Raw genomic sequence first — 26,998 nt, forward strand, 5'->3', positions numbered from 1 at the left:
TCTATATAACGTTATACGTTATATGGTAATACCATATAACGTTATACGTTATAACGTAATACTATATAACGTTATACGTTCTAACGTAATACTATATAACGTTATACGTTATAACGTAATACTATATAATGTTATACGTTATAACGTAATACTATATAACGTTATACGTTATAACGTAATACTATATAACGTTATACGTTATAACGTAATACTATATAACGTTATACGTTCTAACGTAATACTATATAACGTTATACGTTATAACGTAATACTATATAACGTTATACGTTATAACGTAATACTATATAACGTTATACGTCATAACGTAAAACTATATAACGTTAAACGTTATATGGTAATACCATATAACGTTATACGTTATAACATAATACTATATAACGTTATACGTTATTACGTAATACTATACAACGTTATACGTTATATGGTAATACTATATAACGTTATACGTTATAACGTAATACTATATAACGTTATACGTCATAACGTAATACTATATAACGTTATACGTTATGACGTAATACTATACAACGTTATACGTTATATGGTAATACTATATAATGTTATACGTTATAACGTAATACTATATAACGTTATACGTTATAACGTAATACTATATAACGTTATACGTTATAACGTAATACTATATAACGTTGTACGTTATAACGTAATACAATATAACGTTATATGTTATATGGTAATACTATATAACGTTGTACGTTATAACGTAATACTATATAACGTTATACGTTATATGATAATACTATATAACGTTATACGTTATATGGTAATACCATATAACGTTATAAGTTATAACATAATACTATATAACGTTATACGTTATTACGTAATACTATACAACGTTATACGTTATATGGTAATACTATATAACGTTATACGTTATAACGTAATACTATATAACGTTATACGTCATAACGTAATACTATATAACGTTATACGTTATGACGTAATACTATACAACGTTATACGTTATATGGTAATACTATATAATGTTATACGTTATAACGTAATACTATATAACGTTATACGTTATAACGTAATACTATATAACGTTATACGTTCTAACGTAATACTATATAACGTTATACGTTATAACGTAATACTATATGACGTTATACGTTATAACGTAATACTATATAACGTTATACGTCATAACGTAAAACTATATAACGTTAAACGTTATATGGTAATACCATATAACGTTATACGTTATAACATAATACTATATAACGTTATACGTTATTACGTAATACTATACAACGTTATACGTTATATGGTAATACTATATAATGTTATACGTTATAACGTAATACTATATAACGTTATACGTTATAACGTAATACTATATAACGTTATACGTTCTAACGTAATACTATATAACGTTATACGTTATAACGTAATACTATATGACGTTATACGTTATAACGTAATACTATATAACGTTATACGTCATAACGTAAAACTATATAACGTTAAACGTTATATGGTAATACCATATAACGTTATACGTTATAACATAATACTATATAACGTTATACGTTATAACGTAATACTATATAACGTTATACGTTATAACGTAATACTATATAACGTTATACGTTCTAACGTAATACTATATAACGTTATACGTTATAACGTAATACTATATAACGTTATACGTTATAACGTAATACTATATAACGTTATACGTTATAACGTAATACTATATAACGTTGTACGTTATAACGTAATACAATATAACGTTATATGTTATATGGTAATACTATATAACGTTGTACGTTATAACGTAATACTATATAACGTTATACGTTATATGATAATACTATATAACGTTATACGTTATATGGTAATACCATATAACGTTATAAGTTATAACATAATACTATATAACGTTATACGTTATTACGTAATACTATACAACGTTATACGTTATATGGTAATACTATATAACGTTATACGTTATAACGTAATACTATATAACGTTATACGTCATAACGTAATACTATATAACGTTATACGTTATGACGTAATACTATACAACGTTATACGTTATATGGTAATACTATATAATGTTATACGTTATAACGTAATACTATATAACGTTATACGTTATAACGTAATACTATATAACGTTATACGTTCTAACGTAATACTATATAACGTTATACGTTATAACGTAATACTATATGACGTTATACGTTATAACGTAATACTATATAACGTTATACGTCATAACGTAAAACTATATAACGTTAAACGTTATATGGTAATACCATATAACGTTATACGTTATAACATAATACTATATAACGTTATACGTTATTACGTAATACTATACAACGTTATACGTTATATGGTAATACTATATAACGTTATACGTTATAACGTAATACTATATAACGTTATACGTCATAACGTAATACTATATAACGTTATACGTTATGACGTAATACTATACAACGTTATACGTTATATGGTAATACTATATAATGTTTAACGTTATAACGTAATACTATATAACGTTATACGTTATAACGTAATACTATATAACGTTATACGTTATAACGTAATACTATATAACGTTGTACGTTATAACGTAATACAATATAACGTTATATGTTATATGGTAATACTATATAACGTTGTACGTTATAACGTAATACTATATAACGTTATACGTTATATGATAATACTATATAACGTTATACGTTATATGGTAATACCATATAACGTTATACGTCATAACGTAAAACTATATAACGTTAAACGTTATATGGTAATACCATATAACGTTATACGTTATAACATAATACTATATAACGTTATACGTTATTACGTAATACTATACAACGTTATGCGTTATATGGTAATACTATATAACGTTATACGTTATAACGTAATACTATATAACGTTGTACGTTATAACGTAATACAATATAACGTTATACGTTATATGGTAATACTATATAACGTTGTACGTTATAACGTAATACTATATAACGTTATACGTTCTAACGTAATACTATATAACGTTATACGTTAAAACGTAATACTATATAACGTTATACGTTATAACGTAATACTGTATAACGTTATACGTCATAACGTAATTCTATATAACGTTATACGTTATAACGTAATACTATATAACGTTATACGTTATATGATAATACTATATAACGTTATACGTCATAACGTAAAACTATATAACGTTATACGTTATATGATAAGTCTATATAACGTTATACGTCATAACGTAAAACTATATAACGTTATACGTTATATGGTAATACCATATAACGTTATACGTTATAACGTAATACTATATAACGTTATACGTTCTAACGTAATACTATATAACGTTATACGTTATAACGTAATACTATATAACGTTATACGTTATTACGTAATACTATATAACGTTATACGTTATGACGTAATACTATATAACGTTATACGTTATATGGTAATACCATATAACGTTATACGTTATAACATAATACTATATAACGTTATACGTCATAACGTAATACTATATAACGTTATACGTTATAACGTAATACTATATAACGTTATACGTTATAACGTAATACTATATAACGTTATACGTTCTAACGTAATACTATATAACGTTATACGTTAAATCGTAATACTATATAACGTTATACGTTATAACGTAATGCTGTATAACGTTATACGTCATAACGTAATTCTATATAACGTTATACGTCATAACGTAAAACTATTTAACGTTATACGTTCTAACGTAATACTATATAACGTTATACGTTATAACGTAAAACTGTATAACGTTATACGTTATATGGTAAGTCTATATAACGTTATACGTCATAACGTAAAACTATATAACGTTATACGTTATATGGTAATACCATATAACGTTATACGTTATGACGTAATACTATATAACGTTATACGTTATAACGTAATACTATATAACGTTATACGTCATAACGTAAAACTATATAACGTTATACGTTATAACGTAATACTATATAACGTTATACGTTCTAACGTAATACTATATAACGTTATACGTTATAACGTAATACTATATAACGTTATACGTTATAACGTAATACTGTATAACGTTATACGTCATAACGTAATACTATATAACGTTATACGTCATAACGTAAAACTATATAGCGTTATACGTTATATGGTAATACCATATAACGTTATACGTTATTACATAATACTATATAACGTTATACGTCATAACGTAATACTATATAACGTTATACGTTCTAACGTAATACTATATAACGTTGTACGTTATAACGTAATACAATATAACGTTATACGTTATATGGTAATACTATATAACGTTGTACGTTATAACGTAATACTATATAACGTTATACGTTCTAACGTAATACCATATAACGTTATACGTTATAACGTAATACTATATAACGTTATACGTTATTACGTAATACTATATAACGTTATACGTTATGACGTAATACTATATAACGTTATACGTTATAACGTAATACTATATAACGTTATACGTCATAACGTAAAACTATATAACGTTATACGTTATAACGTAATACTATATAACGTTATACGTTCTAACGTAATACTATATAACGTTATACGTTATAACGTAATACTATATAACGTTATACGTTATTACGTAATACTATATAACGTTATACGTTATGACGTAATACTATATAACGTTATACGTCATAACGTAATACTATATAACGTTATACGTTATGACGTAATACTATATAACGTTATACGTTATAACGTAATACTATATAACGTTATACGTCATAACGTAAAACTATATAACGTTATACGTTATAACGTAATACTGTATAACGTTATACGTCATAACGTAATACTATATAACGTTATACGTCATAACGTAAAACTATATAGCGTTATACGTTATATGGTAATACCATATAACGTTATACGTTATAACATAATACTATATAACGTTATACGTCATAACGTAATACTATATAACGTTATACGTTATAACGTAATACTATATAACGTTATACGTTATTACGTAATACTATATAACGATATACGTTATGACGTAATACTATAGAACGTTATACGTTATATGGTAATACTATATAATGTTATACGTTATAACGTAATACTATTTAACGTTATACGTTATAACGTTATACTATATAACGTTGTACGTTATAACGTAATACTATATAACGTTATACGTTATATGATAATACTATATAACGTTATACGTCATAACGTAAAACTATATAACGTTATACGTTATATGGTAATTCTATATAAGGTTATGCGTTATAACGTAATACTATATAACGTTATACGTTATATGGATATACTATATAACGTTATACGTCATAACGTAATACTATATAACGTTATACGTTATAACGTAATACTATATAACGTTATACGTTATATGGTAATACTATATAATGTTATACGTCATAACGTAAAACTATATAGCGTTATATGTTATATGGTAATACCATATAACGTTATACGTTATAACATAATACTATATAACGTTATACGTCATAACGTAATACTATATAACGTTATACGTTATAACGTAATACTATATAACGTTATACGTTATAACGTAATACTATATAACGTTATACGTTCTAACGTAATACTATATAACGTTATACGTTAAAACGTAATACTATATAACGTTATACGTTATAACGTAATACTGTATAACGTTATACGTCATAACGTAATTCTATATAACGTTATACGTTATAACGTAATACTATATAACGTTATACGTTCTAACGTAATACTATATAACGTTGTACGTTATAACGTAATACAATATAACGTTATACGTTATATGGTAATACTATATAACGTTGTACGTTATAACGTAATACTATATAACGTTATACGTTATATGATAATACTATATAACGTTATACGTTATATGGTAATTCTATATAACGTTATGCGTTATAACGTAATACTATATAACGTTATACGTTATATGATAATACCATATAACGTTATACGTCATAACGTAATACTATATAACGTTATACGATATAACGTAATACTATATAACGTTATACGTTATAACGTAATACTGTATAACGTTATACGTCATAACGTAATACTATATAACGTTATACGTCATAACGTAAAACTATATAGCGTTATACGTTATATGGTAATACCATATAACGTTATACGTTATAACATAATACTATATAACGTTATATGTCATAACGTAATACTATATAACGTTATACGTTATAACGTAATACTATATAACGTTATACGTTATAACGTAATACTATATAACGTTATACGTTCTAACGTAATACTATATAACGTTATACGTTAAAACGTAATACTATATAACGTTATACGTTATAACGTAATGCTGTATAACGTTATACGTCATAACGTAATTCTATATAACGTTATACGTCATAACGTAAAACTATTTAACGTTATACGTTCTAACGTAATACTATATAACGTTATACGTTATAACGTAAATCTGTATAACGTTATACGTTATATGGTAAGTCTGTATAACGTTATACGTCATAACGTAAAACTATATAACGTTATACGTTATATGGTAATACCATATAACGTTATACGTTATAACGTAATACTATATAACGTTATACGTTCTAACGTAATACCATATAACTTTATACGTTATAACGTAATACTATATAACGTTATACGTTATTACGTAATACTATATAACGTTATACGTTATGAAGTAATACTATATAACGTTATACGTTATAACGTAATACTATATAACGTTATACGTCATAACGTAATACTATATAACGTTATACGTTCTAACGTAATACTATATAACGTTATACGTTATAACGTAATACTATATAACGTTATACGTTATAACGTAATACTGTATAACGTTATACGTCATAACGTAATACTATATAACGTTATACGTCATAACGTAAAACTATATAGCGTTATACGTTATATGGTAATACCATATAACGTTATACGTTATTACATAATACTATATAACGTTATACGTCATAACGTAATACTATATAACGTTATACGTTCTAACGTAATACTATATAACGTTGTACGTTATAACGTAATACAATATAACGTTATACGTTATATGGTAATACTATATAACGTTGTACGTTATAACGTAATACTATATAACGTTATACGTTATAACGTTATACTATATAACGTTGTACGTTATAACGTAATACTATATAACGTTATACGTTATATGATAATACTATATAACGTTATACGTCATAACGTAAAACTATATAACGTTATACGTTATATGGTAATTCTATATAAGGTTATGCGTTATAACGTAATACTATATAACGTTATACGTTATATGGATATACTATATAACGTTATACGTCATAACGTAATACTATATAACGTTATACGTTCTAACGTAATACTATATAACGTTGTACGTTATAACGTAATACAATATAACGTTATACGTTATATGGTAATACTATATAATGTTATACGTTATACCGTAATACTATTTAACGTTATACGTTATAACATAATAGTATATAACGTTATACGTCATAACGTAATACTATATAACGTTATACGTTATAACGTAATACTATATAACGTTATACGTTATAACGTAATACTATATAACGTTATACGTTCTAACGTAATACTATATAACGTTATACGTTAAAACGTAATACTATATAACGTTATACGTTATAACGTAATACTGTATAACGTTATACGTCATAACGTAATTCTATATAACGTTATACGTTATAACGTAATACTATATAACGTTATACGTTCTAACGTAATACTATATAACGTTGTACGTTATAACGTAATACAATATAACGTTATACGTTATATGGTAATACTATATAACGTTGTACGTTATAACGTAATACTATATAACGTTATACGTTATATGATAATACTATATAACGTTATACGTTATATGGTAATTCTATATAACGTTATGCGTTATAACGTAATACTATATAACGTTATACGTTATATGATAATACCATATAACGTTATACGTCATAACGTAATACTATATAACGTTATACGATATAACGTAATACTATATAACGTTATACGTTATAACGTAATACTGTATAACGTTATACGTCATAACGTAATACTATATAACGTTATACGTCATAACGTAAAACTATATAGCGTTATACGTTATATGGTAATACCATATAACGTTATACGTTATAACATAATACTATATAACGTTATATGTCATAACGTAATACTATATAACGTTATACGTTATAACGTAATACTATATAACGTTATACGTTATAACGTAATACTATATAACGTTATACGTTCTAACGTAATACTATATAACGTTATACGTTAAAACGTAATACTATATAACGTTATACGTTATAACGTAATGCTGTATAACGTTATACGTCATAACGTAATTCTATATAACGTTATACGTCATAACGTAATACTATTTAACGTTATACGTTCTAACGTAATACTATATAACGTTATACGTTATAACGTAAATCTGTATAACGTTATACGTTATATGGTAAGTCTATATAACGTTATACGTCATAACGTAAAACTATATAACGTTATACGTTATATGGTAATACCATAGAACGTTATACGTTATAACGTAATACTATATAACGTTATACGTTCTAACGTAATACCATATAACGTTATACGTTATAACGTAATACTATATAACGTTATACGTTATTACGTAATACTATATAACGTTATACGTTATGAAGTAATACTATATAACGTTATACGTTATAACGTAATACTATATAACGTTATACGTCATAACGTAATACTATATAACGTTATACGTTATAACGTAATACTATATAACGTTATACGTTATAACGTAATACTATATAACGTTATACGTTCTAACGTAATACTATATAACGTTATACGTTAAATCGTAATACTATATAACGTTATACGTTATAACGTAATGCTGTATAACGTTATACGTCATAACGTAATTCTATATAACGTTATACGTCATAACGTAAAACTATTTAACGTTATACGTTCTAACGTAATACTATATAACGTTATACGTTATAACGTAAAACTGTATAACGTTATACGTTATATGGTAAGTCTATATAACGTTATACGTCATAACGTAAAACTATATAACGTTATACGTTATATGGTAATACCATATAACGTTATACGTTATGACGTAATACTATATAACGTTATACGTTATAACGTAATACTATATAACGTTATACGTCATAACGTAAAACTATATAACGTTATACGTTATAACGTAATACTATATAACGTTATACGTTCTAACGTAATACTATATAACGTTATACGTTATAACGTAATACTATATAACGTTATACGTTATAACGTAATACTGTATAACGTTATACGTCATAACGTAATACTATATAACGTTATACGTCATAACGTAAAACTATATAGCGTTATACGTTATATGGTAATACCATATAACGTTATACGTTATTACATAATACTATATAACGTTATACGTCATAACGTAATACTATATAACGTTATACGTTCTAACGTAATACTATATAACGTTGTACGTTATAACGTAATACAATATAACGTTATACGTTATATGGTAATACTATATAACGTTGTACGTTATAACGTAATACTATATAACGTTATACGTTCTAACGTAATACCATATAACGTTATACGTTATAACGTAATACTATATAACGTTATACGTTATTACGTAATACTATATAACGTTATACGTTATGACGTAATACTATATAACGTTATACGTTATAACGTAATACTATATAACGTTATACGTCATAACGTAAAACTATATAACGTTATACGTTATAACGTAATACTATATAACGTTATACGTTCTAACGTAATACTATATAACGTTATACGTTATAACGTAATACTATATAACGTTATACGTTATTACGTAATACTATATAACGTTATACGTTATGACGTAATACTATATAACGTTATACGTCATAACGTAATACTATATAACGTTATACGTTATGACGTAATACTATATAACGTTATACGTTATAACGTAATACTATATAACGTTATACGTCATAACGTAAAACTATATAACGTTATACGTTATAACGTAATACTGTATAACGTTATACGTCATAACGTAATACTATATAACGTTATACGTCATAACGTAAAACTATATAGCGTTATACGTTATATGGTAATACCATATAACGTTATACGTTATAACATAATACTATATAACGTTATACGTCATAACGTAATACTATATAACGTTATACGTTATAACGTAATACTATATAACGTTATACGTTATTACGTAATACTATATAACGTTATACGTTATGACGTAATACTATAGAACGTTATACGTTATATGGTAATACTATATAATGTTATACGTTATAACGTAATACTATTTAACGTTATACGTTATAACGTTATACTATATAACGTTGTACGTTATAACGTAATACTATATAACGTTATACGTTATATGATAATACTATATAACGTTATACGTCATAACGTAAAACTATATAACGTTATACGTTATATGGTAATTCTATATAAGGTTATGCGTTATAACGTAATACTATATAACGTTATACGTTATATGGATATACTATATAACGTTATACGTCATAACGTAATACTATATAACGTTATACGTTATAACGTAATACTATATAACGTTATACGTTATATGGTAATACTATATAATGTTATACGTCATAACGTAAAACTATATAGCGTTATATGTTATATGGTAATACCATATAACGTTATACGTTATAACATAATACTATATAACGTTATACGTCATAACGTAATACTATATAACGTTATACGTTATAACGTAATACTATATAACGTTATACGTTATAACGTAATACTATATAACGTTATACGTTCTAACGTAATACTATATAACGTTATACGTTAAAACGTAATACTATATAACGTTATACGTTATAACGTAATACTGTATAACGTTATACGTCATAACGTAATTCTATATAACGTTATACGTTATAACGTAATACTATATAACGTTATACGTTCTAACGTAATACTATATAACGTTGTACGTTATAACGTAATACAATATAACGTTATACGTTATATGGTAATACTATATAACGTTGTACGTTATAACGTAATACTATATAACGTTATACGTTATATGATAATACTATATAACGTTATACGTTATATGGTAATTCTATATAACGTTATGCGTTATAACGTAATACTATATAACGTTATACGTTATATGATAATACCATATAACGTTATACGTCATAACGTAATACTATATAACGTTATACGATATAACGTAATACTATATAACGTTATACGTTATAACGTAATACTGTATAACGTTATACGTCATAACGTAATACTATATAACGTTATACGTCATAACGTAAAACTATATAGCGTTATACGTTATATGGTAATACCATATAACGTTATACGTTATAACATAATACTATATAACGTTATATGTCATAACGTAATACTATATAACGTTATACGTTATAACGTAATACTATATAACGTTATACGTTATAACGTAATACTATATAACGTTATACGTTCTAACGTAATACTATATAACGTTATACGTTAAAACGTAATACTATATAACGTTATACGTTATAACGTAATGCTGTATAACGTTATACGTCATAACGTAATTCTATATAACGTTATACGTCATAACGTAAAACTATTTAACGTTATACGTTCTAACGTAATACTATATAACGTTATACGTTATAACGTAAATCTGTATAACGTTATACGTTATATGGTAAGTCTATATAACGTTATACGTCATAACGTAAAACTATATAACGTTATACGTTCTAACGTAATACTATATAACGTTATACGTTATAACGTAATACTATATAACGTTATACGTTATAACGTAATACTATATAACGTTATACGTTCTAACGTAATACTATATAACGTTATACGTTAAAACGTAATACTATATAACGTTATACGTTATAACGTAATGCTGTATAACGTTATACGTCATAACGTAATTCTATATAACGTTATACGTCATAACGTAAAACTATTTAACGTTATACGTTCTAACGTAATACTATATAACGTTATACGTTATAACGTAAATCTGTATAACGTTATACGTTATATGGTAAGTCTATATAGCGTTATACGTCATAACGTAAAACTATATAACGTTATACGTTCTAACGTAATACTATATAACGTTATACGTTATAACGTAATACTATATAACGTTATACGTTATAACGTAATACTATATAACGTTATACGTTCTAACGTAATACTATATAACGTTATACGTTAAAACGTAATACTATATAACGTTATACGTTATAACGTAATGCTGTATAACGTTATACGTCATAACGTAATTCTATATAACGTTATACGTCATAACGTAAAACTATTTAACGTTATACGTTCTAACGTAATACTATATAACGTTATACGTTATAACGTAAATCTGTATAACGTTATACGTCATAACGTAAAACTATATAACGTTATACGTTATAACGTAATACTATATAACGTTATACGTTCTAACGTAATACTATATAACGTTATACGTTATAACGTAATACTATATAACGTTATACGTTATAACGTAATACTGTATAACGTTATACGTCATAACGTAATACTATATAACGTTATACGTCATAACGTAAAACTATATAGCGTTATACGTTATATGGTAATACCATATAACGTTATACGTTATTACATAATACTATATAACGTTATACGTCATAACGTAATACTATATAACGTTATACGTTCTAACGTAATACTATATAACGTTGTACGTTATAACGTAATACAATATAACGTTATACGTTATATGGTAATACTATATAACGTTGTACGTTATAACGTAATACTATATAACGTTATACGTTCTAACGTAATACCATATAACGTTATACGTTATAACGTAATACTATATAACGTTATACGTTATTACGTAATACTATATAACGTTATACGTTATGACGTAATACTATATAACGTTATACGTCATAACGTAATACTATATAACGTTATACGTTATGACGTAATACTATATAACGTTATACGTTATAACGTAATACTATATAACGTTATACGTCATAACGTAAAACTATATAACGTTATACGTTATAACGTAATACTGTATAACGTTATACGTCATAACGTAATACTATATAACGTTATACGTCATAACGTAAAACTATATAGCGTTATACGTTATATGGTAATACCATATAACGTTATACGTTATAACATAATACTATATAACGTTATACGTCATAACGTAATACTATATAACGTTATACGTTATAACGTAATACTATATAACGTTATACGTTATTACGTAATACTATATAACGTTATACGTTATGACGTAATACTATAGAACGTTATACGTTATATGGTAATACTATATAATGTTATACGTTATAACGTAATACTATTTAACGTTATACGTTATAACGTTATACTATATAACGTTGTACGTTATAACGTAATACTATATAACGTTATACGTTATATGATAATACTATATAACGTTATACGTCATAACGTAAAACTATATAACGTTATACGTTATATGGTAATTCTATATAAGGTTATGCGTTATAACGTAATACTATATAACGTTATACGTTATATGGATATACTATATAACGTTATACGTCATAACGTAATACTATATAACGTTATACGTTATAACGTAATACTATATAACGTTATACGTTATATGGTAATACTATATAATGTTATACGTCATAACGTAAAACTATATAGCGTTATATGTTATATGGTAATACCATATAACGTTATACGTTATAACATAATACTACATAACGTTATACGTCATAACGTAATACTATATAACGTTATACGTTATAACGTAATACTATATAACGTTATACGTTATAACGTAATACTATATAACGTTATACGTTCTAACGTAATACTATATAACGTTATACGTTAAAACGTAATACTATATAACGTTATACGTTATAACGTAATACTGTATAACGTTATACGTCATAACGTAATTCTATATAACGTTATACGTTATAACGTAATACTATATAACGTTATACGTTCTAACGTAATACTATATAACGTTGTACGTTATAACGTAATACAATATAACGTTATACGTTATATGGTAATACTATATAACGTTGTACGTTATAACGTAATACTATATAACGTTATACGTTATATGATAATACTATATAACGTTATACGTTATATGGTAATTCTATATAACGTTATGCGTTATTACGTAATACTATATAACGTTATACGTTATATGATAATACCATATAACGTTATACGTCATAACGTAATACTATATAACGTTATACGATATAACGTAATACTATATAACGTTATACGTTATAACGTAATACTGTATAACGTTATACGTCATAACGTAATACTATATAACGTTATACGTCATAACGTAAAACTATATAGCGTTATACGTTATATGGTAATACCATATAACGTTATACGTTATAACATAATACTATATAACGTTATATGTCATAACGTAATACTATATAACGTTATACGTTATAACGTAATACTATATAACGTTATACGTTATAACGTAATACTATATAACGTTATACGTTCTAACGTAATACTATATAACGTTATACGTTAAAACGTAATACTATATAATGTTATACGTTATAACGTAATGCTGTATAACGTTATACGTCATAACGTAATTCTATATAACGTTATACGTCATAACGTAAAACTATTTAACGTTATACGTTCTAACGTAATACTATATAACGTTATACGTTATAACGTAAATCTGTATAACGTTATACGTTATATGGTAAGTCTATATAACGTTATACGTCATAACGTAAAACTATATAACGTTATACGTTATATGGTAATACCATATAACGTTATACGTTATAACGTAATACTATATAACGTTATACGTTCTAACGTAATACCATATAACGTTATACGTTATAACGTAATACTATATAACGTTATACGTTATTACGTAATACTATATAACGTTATACGTTATGAAGTAATACTATATAACGTTATACGTTATAACGTAATACTATATAACGTTATACGTCATAACGTAAAACTATATAACGTTATACGTTATAACGTAATACTTTATAACGTTATACGTTCTAACGTAATACTATATAACGTTATACGTTATAACGTAATACTATATAACGTTATACGTTATAACGTAATACTGTATAACGTTATACGTCATAACGTAATACTATATAACGTTATACGTCATAACGTAAAACTATATAGCGTTATACGTTATATGGTAATACCACATAACGTTATACGTTATTACATAATACTATATAACGTTATACGTCATAACGTAATACTATATAACGTTATACGTTATAACGTAATACTATATAACGTTGTACGTTATAACGTAATACTATATAACGTTATACGTTATATGATAATACTATATAACGTTATACGTCATAACGTAAAACTATATAACGTTATACGTTATATGATAAGTCTATATAACGTTATACGTTATATGGTAATACCATATAACGTTATACGTTATAACGTAATACTATATAACGTTATACGTTCTAACGTAATACTATATAACGTTATACGTTATAACGTAATACTATATAACGTTATACGTTATTACGTAATACTATATAACGTTATACGTTATGACGTAATACTATATAACGTTATACGTTATAACGTAATACTATATAATGTTATACATTATAACGTAATACTATATAACGTTATACGTTATAACGTAATACTATATAACGTTATACGTTATAACGTAATACTATATAACGTTATACGTTCTAACGTAATACTATATAACGTTATACGTTATAACGTAATACTATATAACGTTATACGTTATAACGTAATACTATATAACGTTATACGTCATAACGTAAAACTATATAACGTTAAACGTTATATGGTAATACCATATAACGTTATACGTTATAACATAATACTATATAACGTTATACGTTATTACGTAATACTATACAACGTTATACGTTATATGGTAATACTATATAACGTTATACGTTATAACGTAATACTATATAACGTTATACGTCATAACGTAATACTATATAACGTTATACGTTATGACGTAATACTATACAACGTTATACGTTATATGGTAATACTATATAATGTTATACGTTATAACGTAATACTATATAACGTTATACGTTATAACGTAATACTATATAACGTTATACGTTATAACGTAATACTATATAACGTTGTACGTTATAACGTAATACAATATAACGTTATATGTTATATGGTAATACTATATAACGTTGTACTTTATAACGTAATACTATATAACGTTATACGTTATATGATAATACTATATAACGTTATACGTTATATGGTAATACCATATAACGTTATACGTTATAACATAATACTATATAACGTTATACGTTATTACGTAATACTATACAACGTTATACGTTATATGGTAATACTATATAACGTTATACGTTATAACGTAATACTATATAACGTTATACGTCATAACGTAATACTATATAACGTTATACGTTATGACGTAATACTATACAACGTTATACGTTATATGGTAATACTATATAATGTTATACGTTATAACGTAATACTATATAACGTTATACGTTATAACGTAATACTATATAACGTTATACGTTCTAACGTAATACTATATAACGTTATACGTTATAACGTAATACTATATGACGTTATACGTTATAACGTAATACTATATGACGTTATACGTTATAACGTAATACTATATAACGTTATACGTCATAACGTAAAACTATATAACGTTAAACGTTATATGGTAATACCATATAACGTTATACGTTATAACATAATACTATATAACGTTATACGTTATTACGTAATACTATACAACGTTATACGTTATATGGTAATACCATATAACGTTATACGTTATAACGTAATACTATATAACGTTATACGTCATAACGTAATACTATATAACGTAATACTATATAACGTTATACGTCATAACGTAATACTATATAACGTTATACGTTATGACGTAATACTATACAACGTTATACGTTATATGGTAATACTATATAATGTTATACGTTATAACGTAATACTATATAACGTTATACGTTATAACGTAATACTATATAACGTTATACGTTATAACGTAATACTATATAACGTTGTACGTTATAACGTAATACAATATAACGTTATATGTTATATGGTAATACTATATAACGTTGTACGTTATAACGTAATACTATATAACGTTATACGTTATATGATAATACTATATAACGTTATACGTTATATGGTAATACCATATAACGTTATACGTCATAACGTAAAACTATATAACGTTAAACGTTATATGGTAATACCATATAACGTTATACGTTATAACATAATACTATATAACGTTATACGTTATTACGTAATACTATACAACGTTATACGTTATATGGTAATACTATATAACGTTATACGTTATAACGTAATACTATATAACGTTGTACGTTATAACGTAATACAATATAACGTTATACGTTATATGGTAATACTATATAACGTTGTACGTTATAACGTAATACTATATAACGTTATACGTTCTAACGTAATACTATATAACGTTATACGTTAAAACGTAATACTATATAACGTTATACGTTATAACGTAATACTGTATAACGTTATACGTCATAACGTAATTCTATATAACGTTATACGTTATAACGTAATACTATATAACGTTATACGTTCTAACGTAACACTATATAACGTTGTACGTTATAACGTAATACAATATAACGTTATACGTTATATGGTAATAGTATATAACGTTATACGTTATAACGTAAAACTGTATAACGTTATGCGTTATAACGTAATACTATATAACGTTATACGTTATATGGATATACTATATAACGTTATACGTCATAACGTAATACTATATAACGTTATACGTTATATGGTAATAGTATATATCGTTATACGTTATAACGTAAAACTGTATAACGTTATACGTTATATGGTAATACTATATAACGTTGTACGTTATAACGTAATACTATATAACGTTATACGTTATATGGTAATAGTATATAACGTTATACGTCATAACGTAATACTATATAACGTTATGCGTTATAACGTAATACTATATAACGTTATACGTTATATGGTAATAGTATATAACGTTATACGTTATAACGTAATACTGTATAACGTTATACGTTATAACGTAATACTATATAACGTTATACGTTCTAACGTAATACTATATAACGTTATACGTTAAAACGTAATACTATATAACGTTATACGTTATAACGTAATGCTGTATAACGTTATACGTCATAACGTAATTCTATATAACGTTATACGTCATAACGTAAAACTATTTAACGTTATACGTTCTAACGTAATACTATATAACGTTATACGTTATAACGTAAAACTGTATAACGTTATACGTTATATGGTAAGTCTATATAACGTTATACGTCATGACGTAAAACTATATAACGTTATACGTTATATGGTAATACCATATAACGTTATACGTTATAACGTAATACTATATAACGTTATACGTTCTAACGTAATACCATATAACGTTATACGTTATAACGTAATACTATATAACGTTACACGTTATTACGTAATACTATATAACGTTATACGTTATGACGTAATACTATATAACGTTATACGTTATAACGTAATACTATATAACGTTATACGTCATAACGTAAAACTATATAACGTTATACGTTATAACGTAATACTATATAACGTTATACGTTCTAACGTAATACTATATAACGTTATACGTTATAACGTAATACTATATAACGTTATACGTTATAACGTAATACTGTATAACGTTATACGTCATAACGTAATACTATATAACGTTATACGTCATAACGTAAAACTATATAGCGTTATACGTTATATGGTAATACCATATAACGTTATACGTTATTACATAATACTATATAACGTTATACGTCATAACGTAATACTATATAACGTTATACGTTATAACGTAATACTATATAACGTTATACGTTATTACGTAATACTATATAACGTTATACGTTATGACGTAATACTATAGAACGTTATACGTTATATGGTAATACTATATAATGTTATACGTTATAACGTAATACTATTTAACGTTATACGTTATAACGTAATACTATATAACGTTGTACGTTATATCGTAATACTATATAACGTTATACGTTATATGATAATACTATATAACGTTATACGTCATAACGTAAAACTATATAACGTTATACGTTATATGATAAGTCTATATAACGTTATACGTCATAACGTAAAACTATATAACGTTATACGTTATATGGTAATACCATATAACGTTATACGTTATAACGTAATACTATATAACGTTATACGTTCTAACGTAATACTATATAACGTTATACGTTATAACGTAATACTATATAACGTTATACGTTATTACGTAATACTATATAACGTTATACGTTATGACGTAATACTATATAACGTTATACGTTATATGGTAATACCATATAACGTTATACGCTATAACATAATACTATATAACGTTATACGTCATAACGTAATACTATATAACGTTATACGTTATAACGTAATACTATATAACGTTATACGTTATAACGTAATACTATATAACGTTATACGTTCTAACGTAATACTATATAACGTTATACGTTAAATCGTAATACTATATAACGTTATACGTTATAACGTAATGCTGTATAACGTTATAGGTCATAACGTAATTCTATATAACGTTATACGTCATAACGTAAAACTATTTAACGTTATACGTTCTAACGTAATACTATATAACGTTATACGTTATAACGTAAAACTGTATAACGTTATACGTTATATGGTAAGTCTATATAACGTTATACGTCATAACGTAAAACTATATAACGTTATACGTTATATGGTAATACCATATAACGTTATACGTTATGACGTAATACTATATAACGTTATACGTTATAACGTAATACTATATAACGTTATACGTCATAACGTAAAACTATATAACGTTATACGTTATAACGTAATACTATATAACGTTATACGTTCTAACGTACTACTATATAACGTTATACGTTATAACGTAATACTATATAACGTTATACGTTATAACGTAATACTGTATAACGTTATACGTCATAACGTAATACTATATAACGTTAAACGTCATAACGTAAAACTATATAGCGTTATACGTTATATGGTAATACCATATAACGTTATACGTTATTACATAATACTATATAACGTTATACGTCATAACGTAATACTATATAACGTTATACGTTATAACGTAATACTATATAACGTTATACGTTATTACGTAATACTATATAACGTTATACGTTATGACGTAATACTATAGAACGTTATACGTTATATGGTAATACTATATAATGTTATACGTTATAGCGTAATACTATTTAACGTTATACGTTATAACGTAATACTATATAACGTTGTACGTTATAACGTAATACTATATAACGTTATACGTTATATGATAATACTATATAACGTTATAAGTCACAACGTAAAACTATATAACGTTATACGTTATATGATAAGTCTATATAACGTTATACGTCATAACGTAAAACTATATAACGTTATACGTTATATGGTAATACCATATAACGTTATACGTTATAACGTAATACTATATAACGTTATACGTTCTAACGTAATACTATATAACGTTATACGTCATAACGTAATACTATATAACGTTAAACGTCATAACGTAAAACTATATAGCGTTATACGTTATATGGTAATACCATATAACGTTATACGTTATTACATAATACTATATAACGTTATACGTCATAACGTAATACTATATAACGTTATACGTTATAACGTAATACTATATAACGTTATACGTTATTACGTAATACTATATAACGTTATACGTTATGACGTAATACTATAGAACGTTATACGTTATATGGTAATACTATATAATGTTATACGTTATAGCGTAATACTATTTAACGTTATACGTTATAACGTAATACTATATAACGTTGTACGTTATAACGTAATACTATATAACGTTATACGTTATATGATAAGTCTATATAACGTTATACGTCATAACGTAAAACTATATAACGTTATACGTTATATGGTAATACCATATAACGTTATACGTTATAACGTAATACTATATAACGTTATACGTTCTAACGTAATACTATATAACGTTATACGTTATAACGTAATACTATATAACGTTATACGTTATTACGTAATACTATATAACGTTATACGTTATGACGTAATACTATATAACGTTATACGTTATATGGTAATACCATATAACGTTATACGTTATAACATAATACTATATAACGTTATACGTCATAACGTAATACTATATAACGTTATACGTTATAACGTAATACTATATAACGTTATACGTTATAACGTAATACTATATAACGTTATACGTCAAAACGTAATACTATATAACGTTATACGTTATAACGTAATGCTGTATAACGTTATACGTCATAACGTAATTCTATATAACGTTATACGTCATAACGTAAAACTATTTAACGTTATACGTTCTAACGTAATACTATATAACGTTATACGTTATAACGTAAAACTGTATAACGTTATACGTTATATGGTAAGTCTATATAACGTTATACGTCATAACGTAAAACTATATAACGTTATACGTTATATGGTAATACCATATAACGTTATACGTTATAACGTAATACTATATAACGTTATACGTTCTAACGTAATACCATATAACGTTATACGTTATAACGTAATACTATATAACGTTATACGTTATTACGTAATACTATATAACGTTATACGTTATGACGTAATACTATATAACGTTATACGTTATAACGTAATACTATATATCGATATACGTCATAACGTAAAACTATATAACGTTATAGGTTATAACGTAATACTATATAACGTTATACGTTCTAACGTAATACTATATAACGTTATACGTTATAACGTAATACTATATAACGTTATACGTTATAACGTAATACTGTATAACGTTATACGTCATAACGTAATACTATATAACGTTATACGTCATAACGTAAAACTATATAGCGTTATACGTTATATGGTAATACTATATAACGTTGTACGTTATAACGTAATACTATATAACGTTATACGTTATATGATAATACTATATAACGTTATAAGTCATAACGTAAAACTATATAACGTTATACGTTATATGATAAGTCTATATAACGTTATACGTCATAACGTAAAACTATATAACGTTATACGTTATATGGTAATACCATATAACGTTATACGTTATAACGTAATACTATATAACGTTATACGTTCTAACGTAATACTATATAACGTTATACGTTATAACGTAATACTATATAACGTTATACGTTATTACGTAATACTATATAACGTTATACGTTATAACGTAATACTATATAACGTTGTACGTTATAACGTAATACTATATAACGTTATACGTTGTATGATAATACTATATAACGTTATACGTCATAACGTAAAACTATATAACGTTATACGTTATATGATAAGTCTATATAACGTTATACGTCATAACGTAAAACTATATAACGTTATACGTTATATGGTAATACCATATAACGTTATACGTTATAACGTAATACTATATAACGTTATACGTTCTAACGTAATACTATATAACGTTATACGTTATAACGTAATACTATATAACGTTATACGTTATTACGTAATACTATATAACGTTATACGTTATGACGTAATACTATATAACGTTATACGTTATAACATAATACTATATAACGTTATACGTCATAACGTAATACTATATAACGTTATACGTTATAACGTAATACTATATAACGTTATACGTTATAACGTAATACTATATAACGTTATACGTTCTAACGTAATACTATATAACGTTATACGTTAAAACGTAATACTATATAACGTTATACGTTATAACGTAATGCTGTATAACGTTATACGTCATAACGTAATTCTATATAACGTTATACGTCATAACGTAAAACTATTTAACGTTATACGTTCTAACGTAATACTATATAACGTTATACGTTATAACGTAAAACTGTATAACGTTATACGTTATATGGTAAGTCTATATAACGTTATACGTCATAACGTAAAACTATATAACGTTATACGTTATATGGTAATACCATATAACGTTATACGTTATAACGTAATACTATATAACGTTATACGTTCTAACGTAATACCATATAACGTTATACGTTATAACGTAATACTATATAACGTTATACGTTATTACGTAATACTATATAACGTTATACGTTATGACGTAATACTATATAACGTTATACGTTATAACGTAATACTATATATCGATATACGTCATAACGTAAAACTATATAACGTTATGGGTTATAACGTAATACTATATAACGTTATACGTTCTAACGTAATACTATATAACGTTATACGTTATAACGTAATACTATATAACGTTATACGTTATAACGTAATACTGTATAACGTTATACGTCATAACGTAATACTATATAACGTTATACGTTATATGGTAATACTATATAACGTTATACGTTATAACGTAATACTATATAACGTTATACGTTATAACGTAATACTATATAACGTTATACGTTATAACGTAATACTATATAACGTTATACGTTATATGGTTATACTATATAACGTTATACGTCATAACGTAATACTATATAACGTTATACGTCATAACGTAATACTATATAACATTATACGTTATAGCGTAATACTATATAACGTTATACGTTATAACGTAATACTATATAACGTTATACGTTATAACGTAATACTATATAATGTTATACGTTCTAACGTAATACTATATAACGTTATACGTTATAACGTAAAACTGTATAACGTTATACGTTATAACGTAATACTATATAACGTTATACGTTATAACGTAATACTATATAACGTTATACGTTATAACGTAATACTATATAACGTTATACGTTATATGATAATACTATATAACGTTATACGTCATAACGTAAAACTGTATAACGTTATACGTTATATGGTAAGTCTACATAACGTTATGCGTTATAACGTAATACTATATAACGTTATACGTTATATGGTAATACTATATAACGTTATACGTTATAACGTAATACTATATAACGTTATACGTTATAACGTAATACTATATAACGTTATACGTTATAACGTAATACTATATAACGTTATACGTTATATGGTTATACTATATAACGTTATACGTCATAACGTAATACTATATAACGTTATACGTCATAACGTAATACTATATAACATTATACGTTATAGCGTAATACTATATAACGTTATACGTTATAACGTAATATATTATATAACGTTATACGTTATAACGTAATACTATATAACGTTATACGTTATATGGTAATGCTATATAACGTTATACGTCACAACGTAATTCTATATAACGTTATACGTCATAACGTAAAACTATATAACGTTATACGTTCTAACGTAATACTATATAACGTTATACGTTACAACGTAAAACTGTATAACGTTATACGTTATATGATAAGTCTATATAACGTTATACGTCATAACGTAAAACTATATAACGTTATACGTTATATGGTAATACCATATAACGTTATACGTTATAACGTAATACTATATAACGTTATACGTTCTAACGTAATACTATATAACGTTATACGTTATAACGTAATACTATATAACGTTATACGTTATTACGTAATACTATATAACGTTATACGTTATGACGTAATACTATATAACGTTATACGTTATAACGTAATACTATATAACGTTATACGTCATAACGTAAAACTATATAACGTTATACGTCATAACGTAACACTATATAACGTTATACGTCATAACGTAAAACTATATAACGTTATACGTTATAACGTAATACTATATAACGTTATACGTCATAACTTAAAACTATATAACGTTATACGTCATAACGTAACACTATATAACGTTATACGTCATAACGTAAAACTATATAACGTTATACGTTATATGGTAGTACCATATAACGTTATACGTTACAACGTAAAACTGTATAACGTTATACGTTATATGATAAGTCTATATAACGTTATACGTCATAACGTAAAACTATATAACGTTATACGTTATATGGTAATACCATATAACGTTATACGTTATAACGTAATACTATATAACGTTATACGTTCTAACGTAATACTATATAACGTTATACGTTATAACGTAATACTATATAACGTTATACGTTATTACGTAATACTATATAACGTTATACGTTATTACGTAATACTATATAACGTTATACGTTATGACGTAATACTATAGAACGTTATACGTTATATGGTAATACTACATAATGTTATACGTTATAACGTAATACTATTTAACGTTATACGTTATAACGTAATACTATATAACGTTGTACGTTATAACGTAATACTATATAACGTTATACGTTATATGATAATACTATATAACGTTATACGTCATAACGTAAAACTATATAACGTTATACGTTATATGGTAATTCTATATAAGGTTATACGTTCTAACGTAATACTATATAACGTTATACGTTAAAACGTAATACTATATAACGTTATACGTTATAACGTAATACTGTATAACGTTATAAGTCATAACGTAATTCTATATAACGTTATACGTTATAACGTAATACTATATAACGTTATACGTTCTAACGTAATACTATATAACGTTATACGTTATAACGTAAAACTGTATAATGTTATACGTTATATGGTAATACTATATAACGTTGTACGTTATAACGTAATACTATATAACGTTATACGTTATATGATAATACTATATAACGTTATACGTTATATGATAATACTATATAACGTTATACGTCATAACGTAAAACTATATAACGTTATACGTTATAACGTAATACTATATAACGTTATACGTTCTAACGTAATACTATATAACGTTGTACGTTATAACGTAATACAATATAACGTTATACGTTATATGGTAATACTATATAAAGTTGTACGTTATAACGTAATACTATATAACGTTATACGTTCTAACGTAATACCATATAACGTTATACGTTATAACGTAATACTATATAACGTTATACGTTATTACGTAATACTATATAACGTTATACGTTATGACGTAATACGATATAACGTTATACGTTATAACGTAATACTATATAACGTTATACGTTATTACGTAATACTATATAACGTTATACGTTATGACGTAATACTATATAACGTTATACGTTATAACGTAATACTATATAACGCTATACGTCATAACGTAAAACTATATAACGTTATACGTCATAACGTAACACTATATAACGTTATACGTCATAACGTAAAACTATATAACGTTATACGTTATAACGTAATACTATATAACGTTATACGTCATAACTTAAAACTATATAACGTTATACGTCATAACGTAACACTATATAACGTTATACGTCATAACGTAAAACTATATAACGTTGTACATTATAACGTAATACTATATAACGTTATACGTTATAACGTAATACTATATAACGTTATACGTTATTACGTAATACTATATAACG

Source organism: Bombus flavifrons, chromosome 3 (genome assembly GCF_040668555.2).
Source record: "Bombus flavifrons isolate JBK064 chromosome 3, iyBomFlav1_principal, whole genome shotgun sequence".
NCBI classification, from domain to species: Eukaryota; Metazoa; Arthropoda; class Insecta; order Hymenoptera; family Apidae; genus Bombus; species Bombus flavifrons.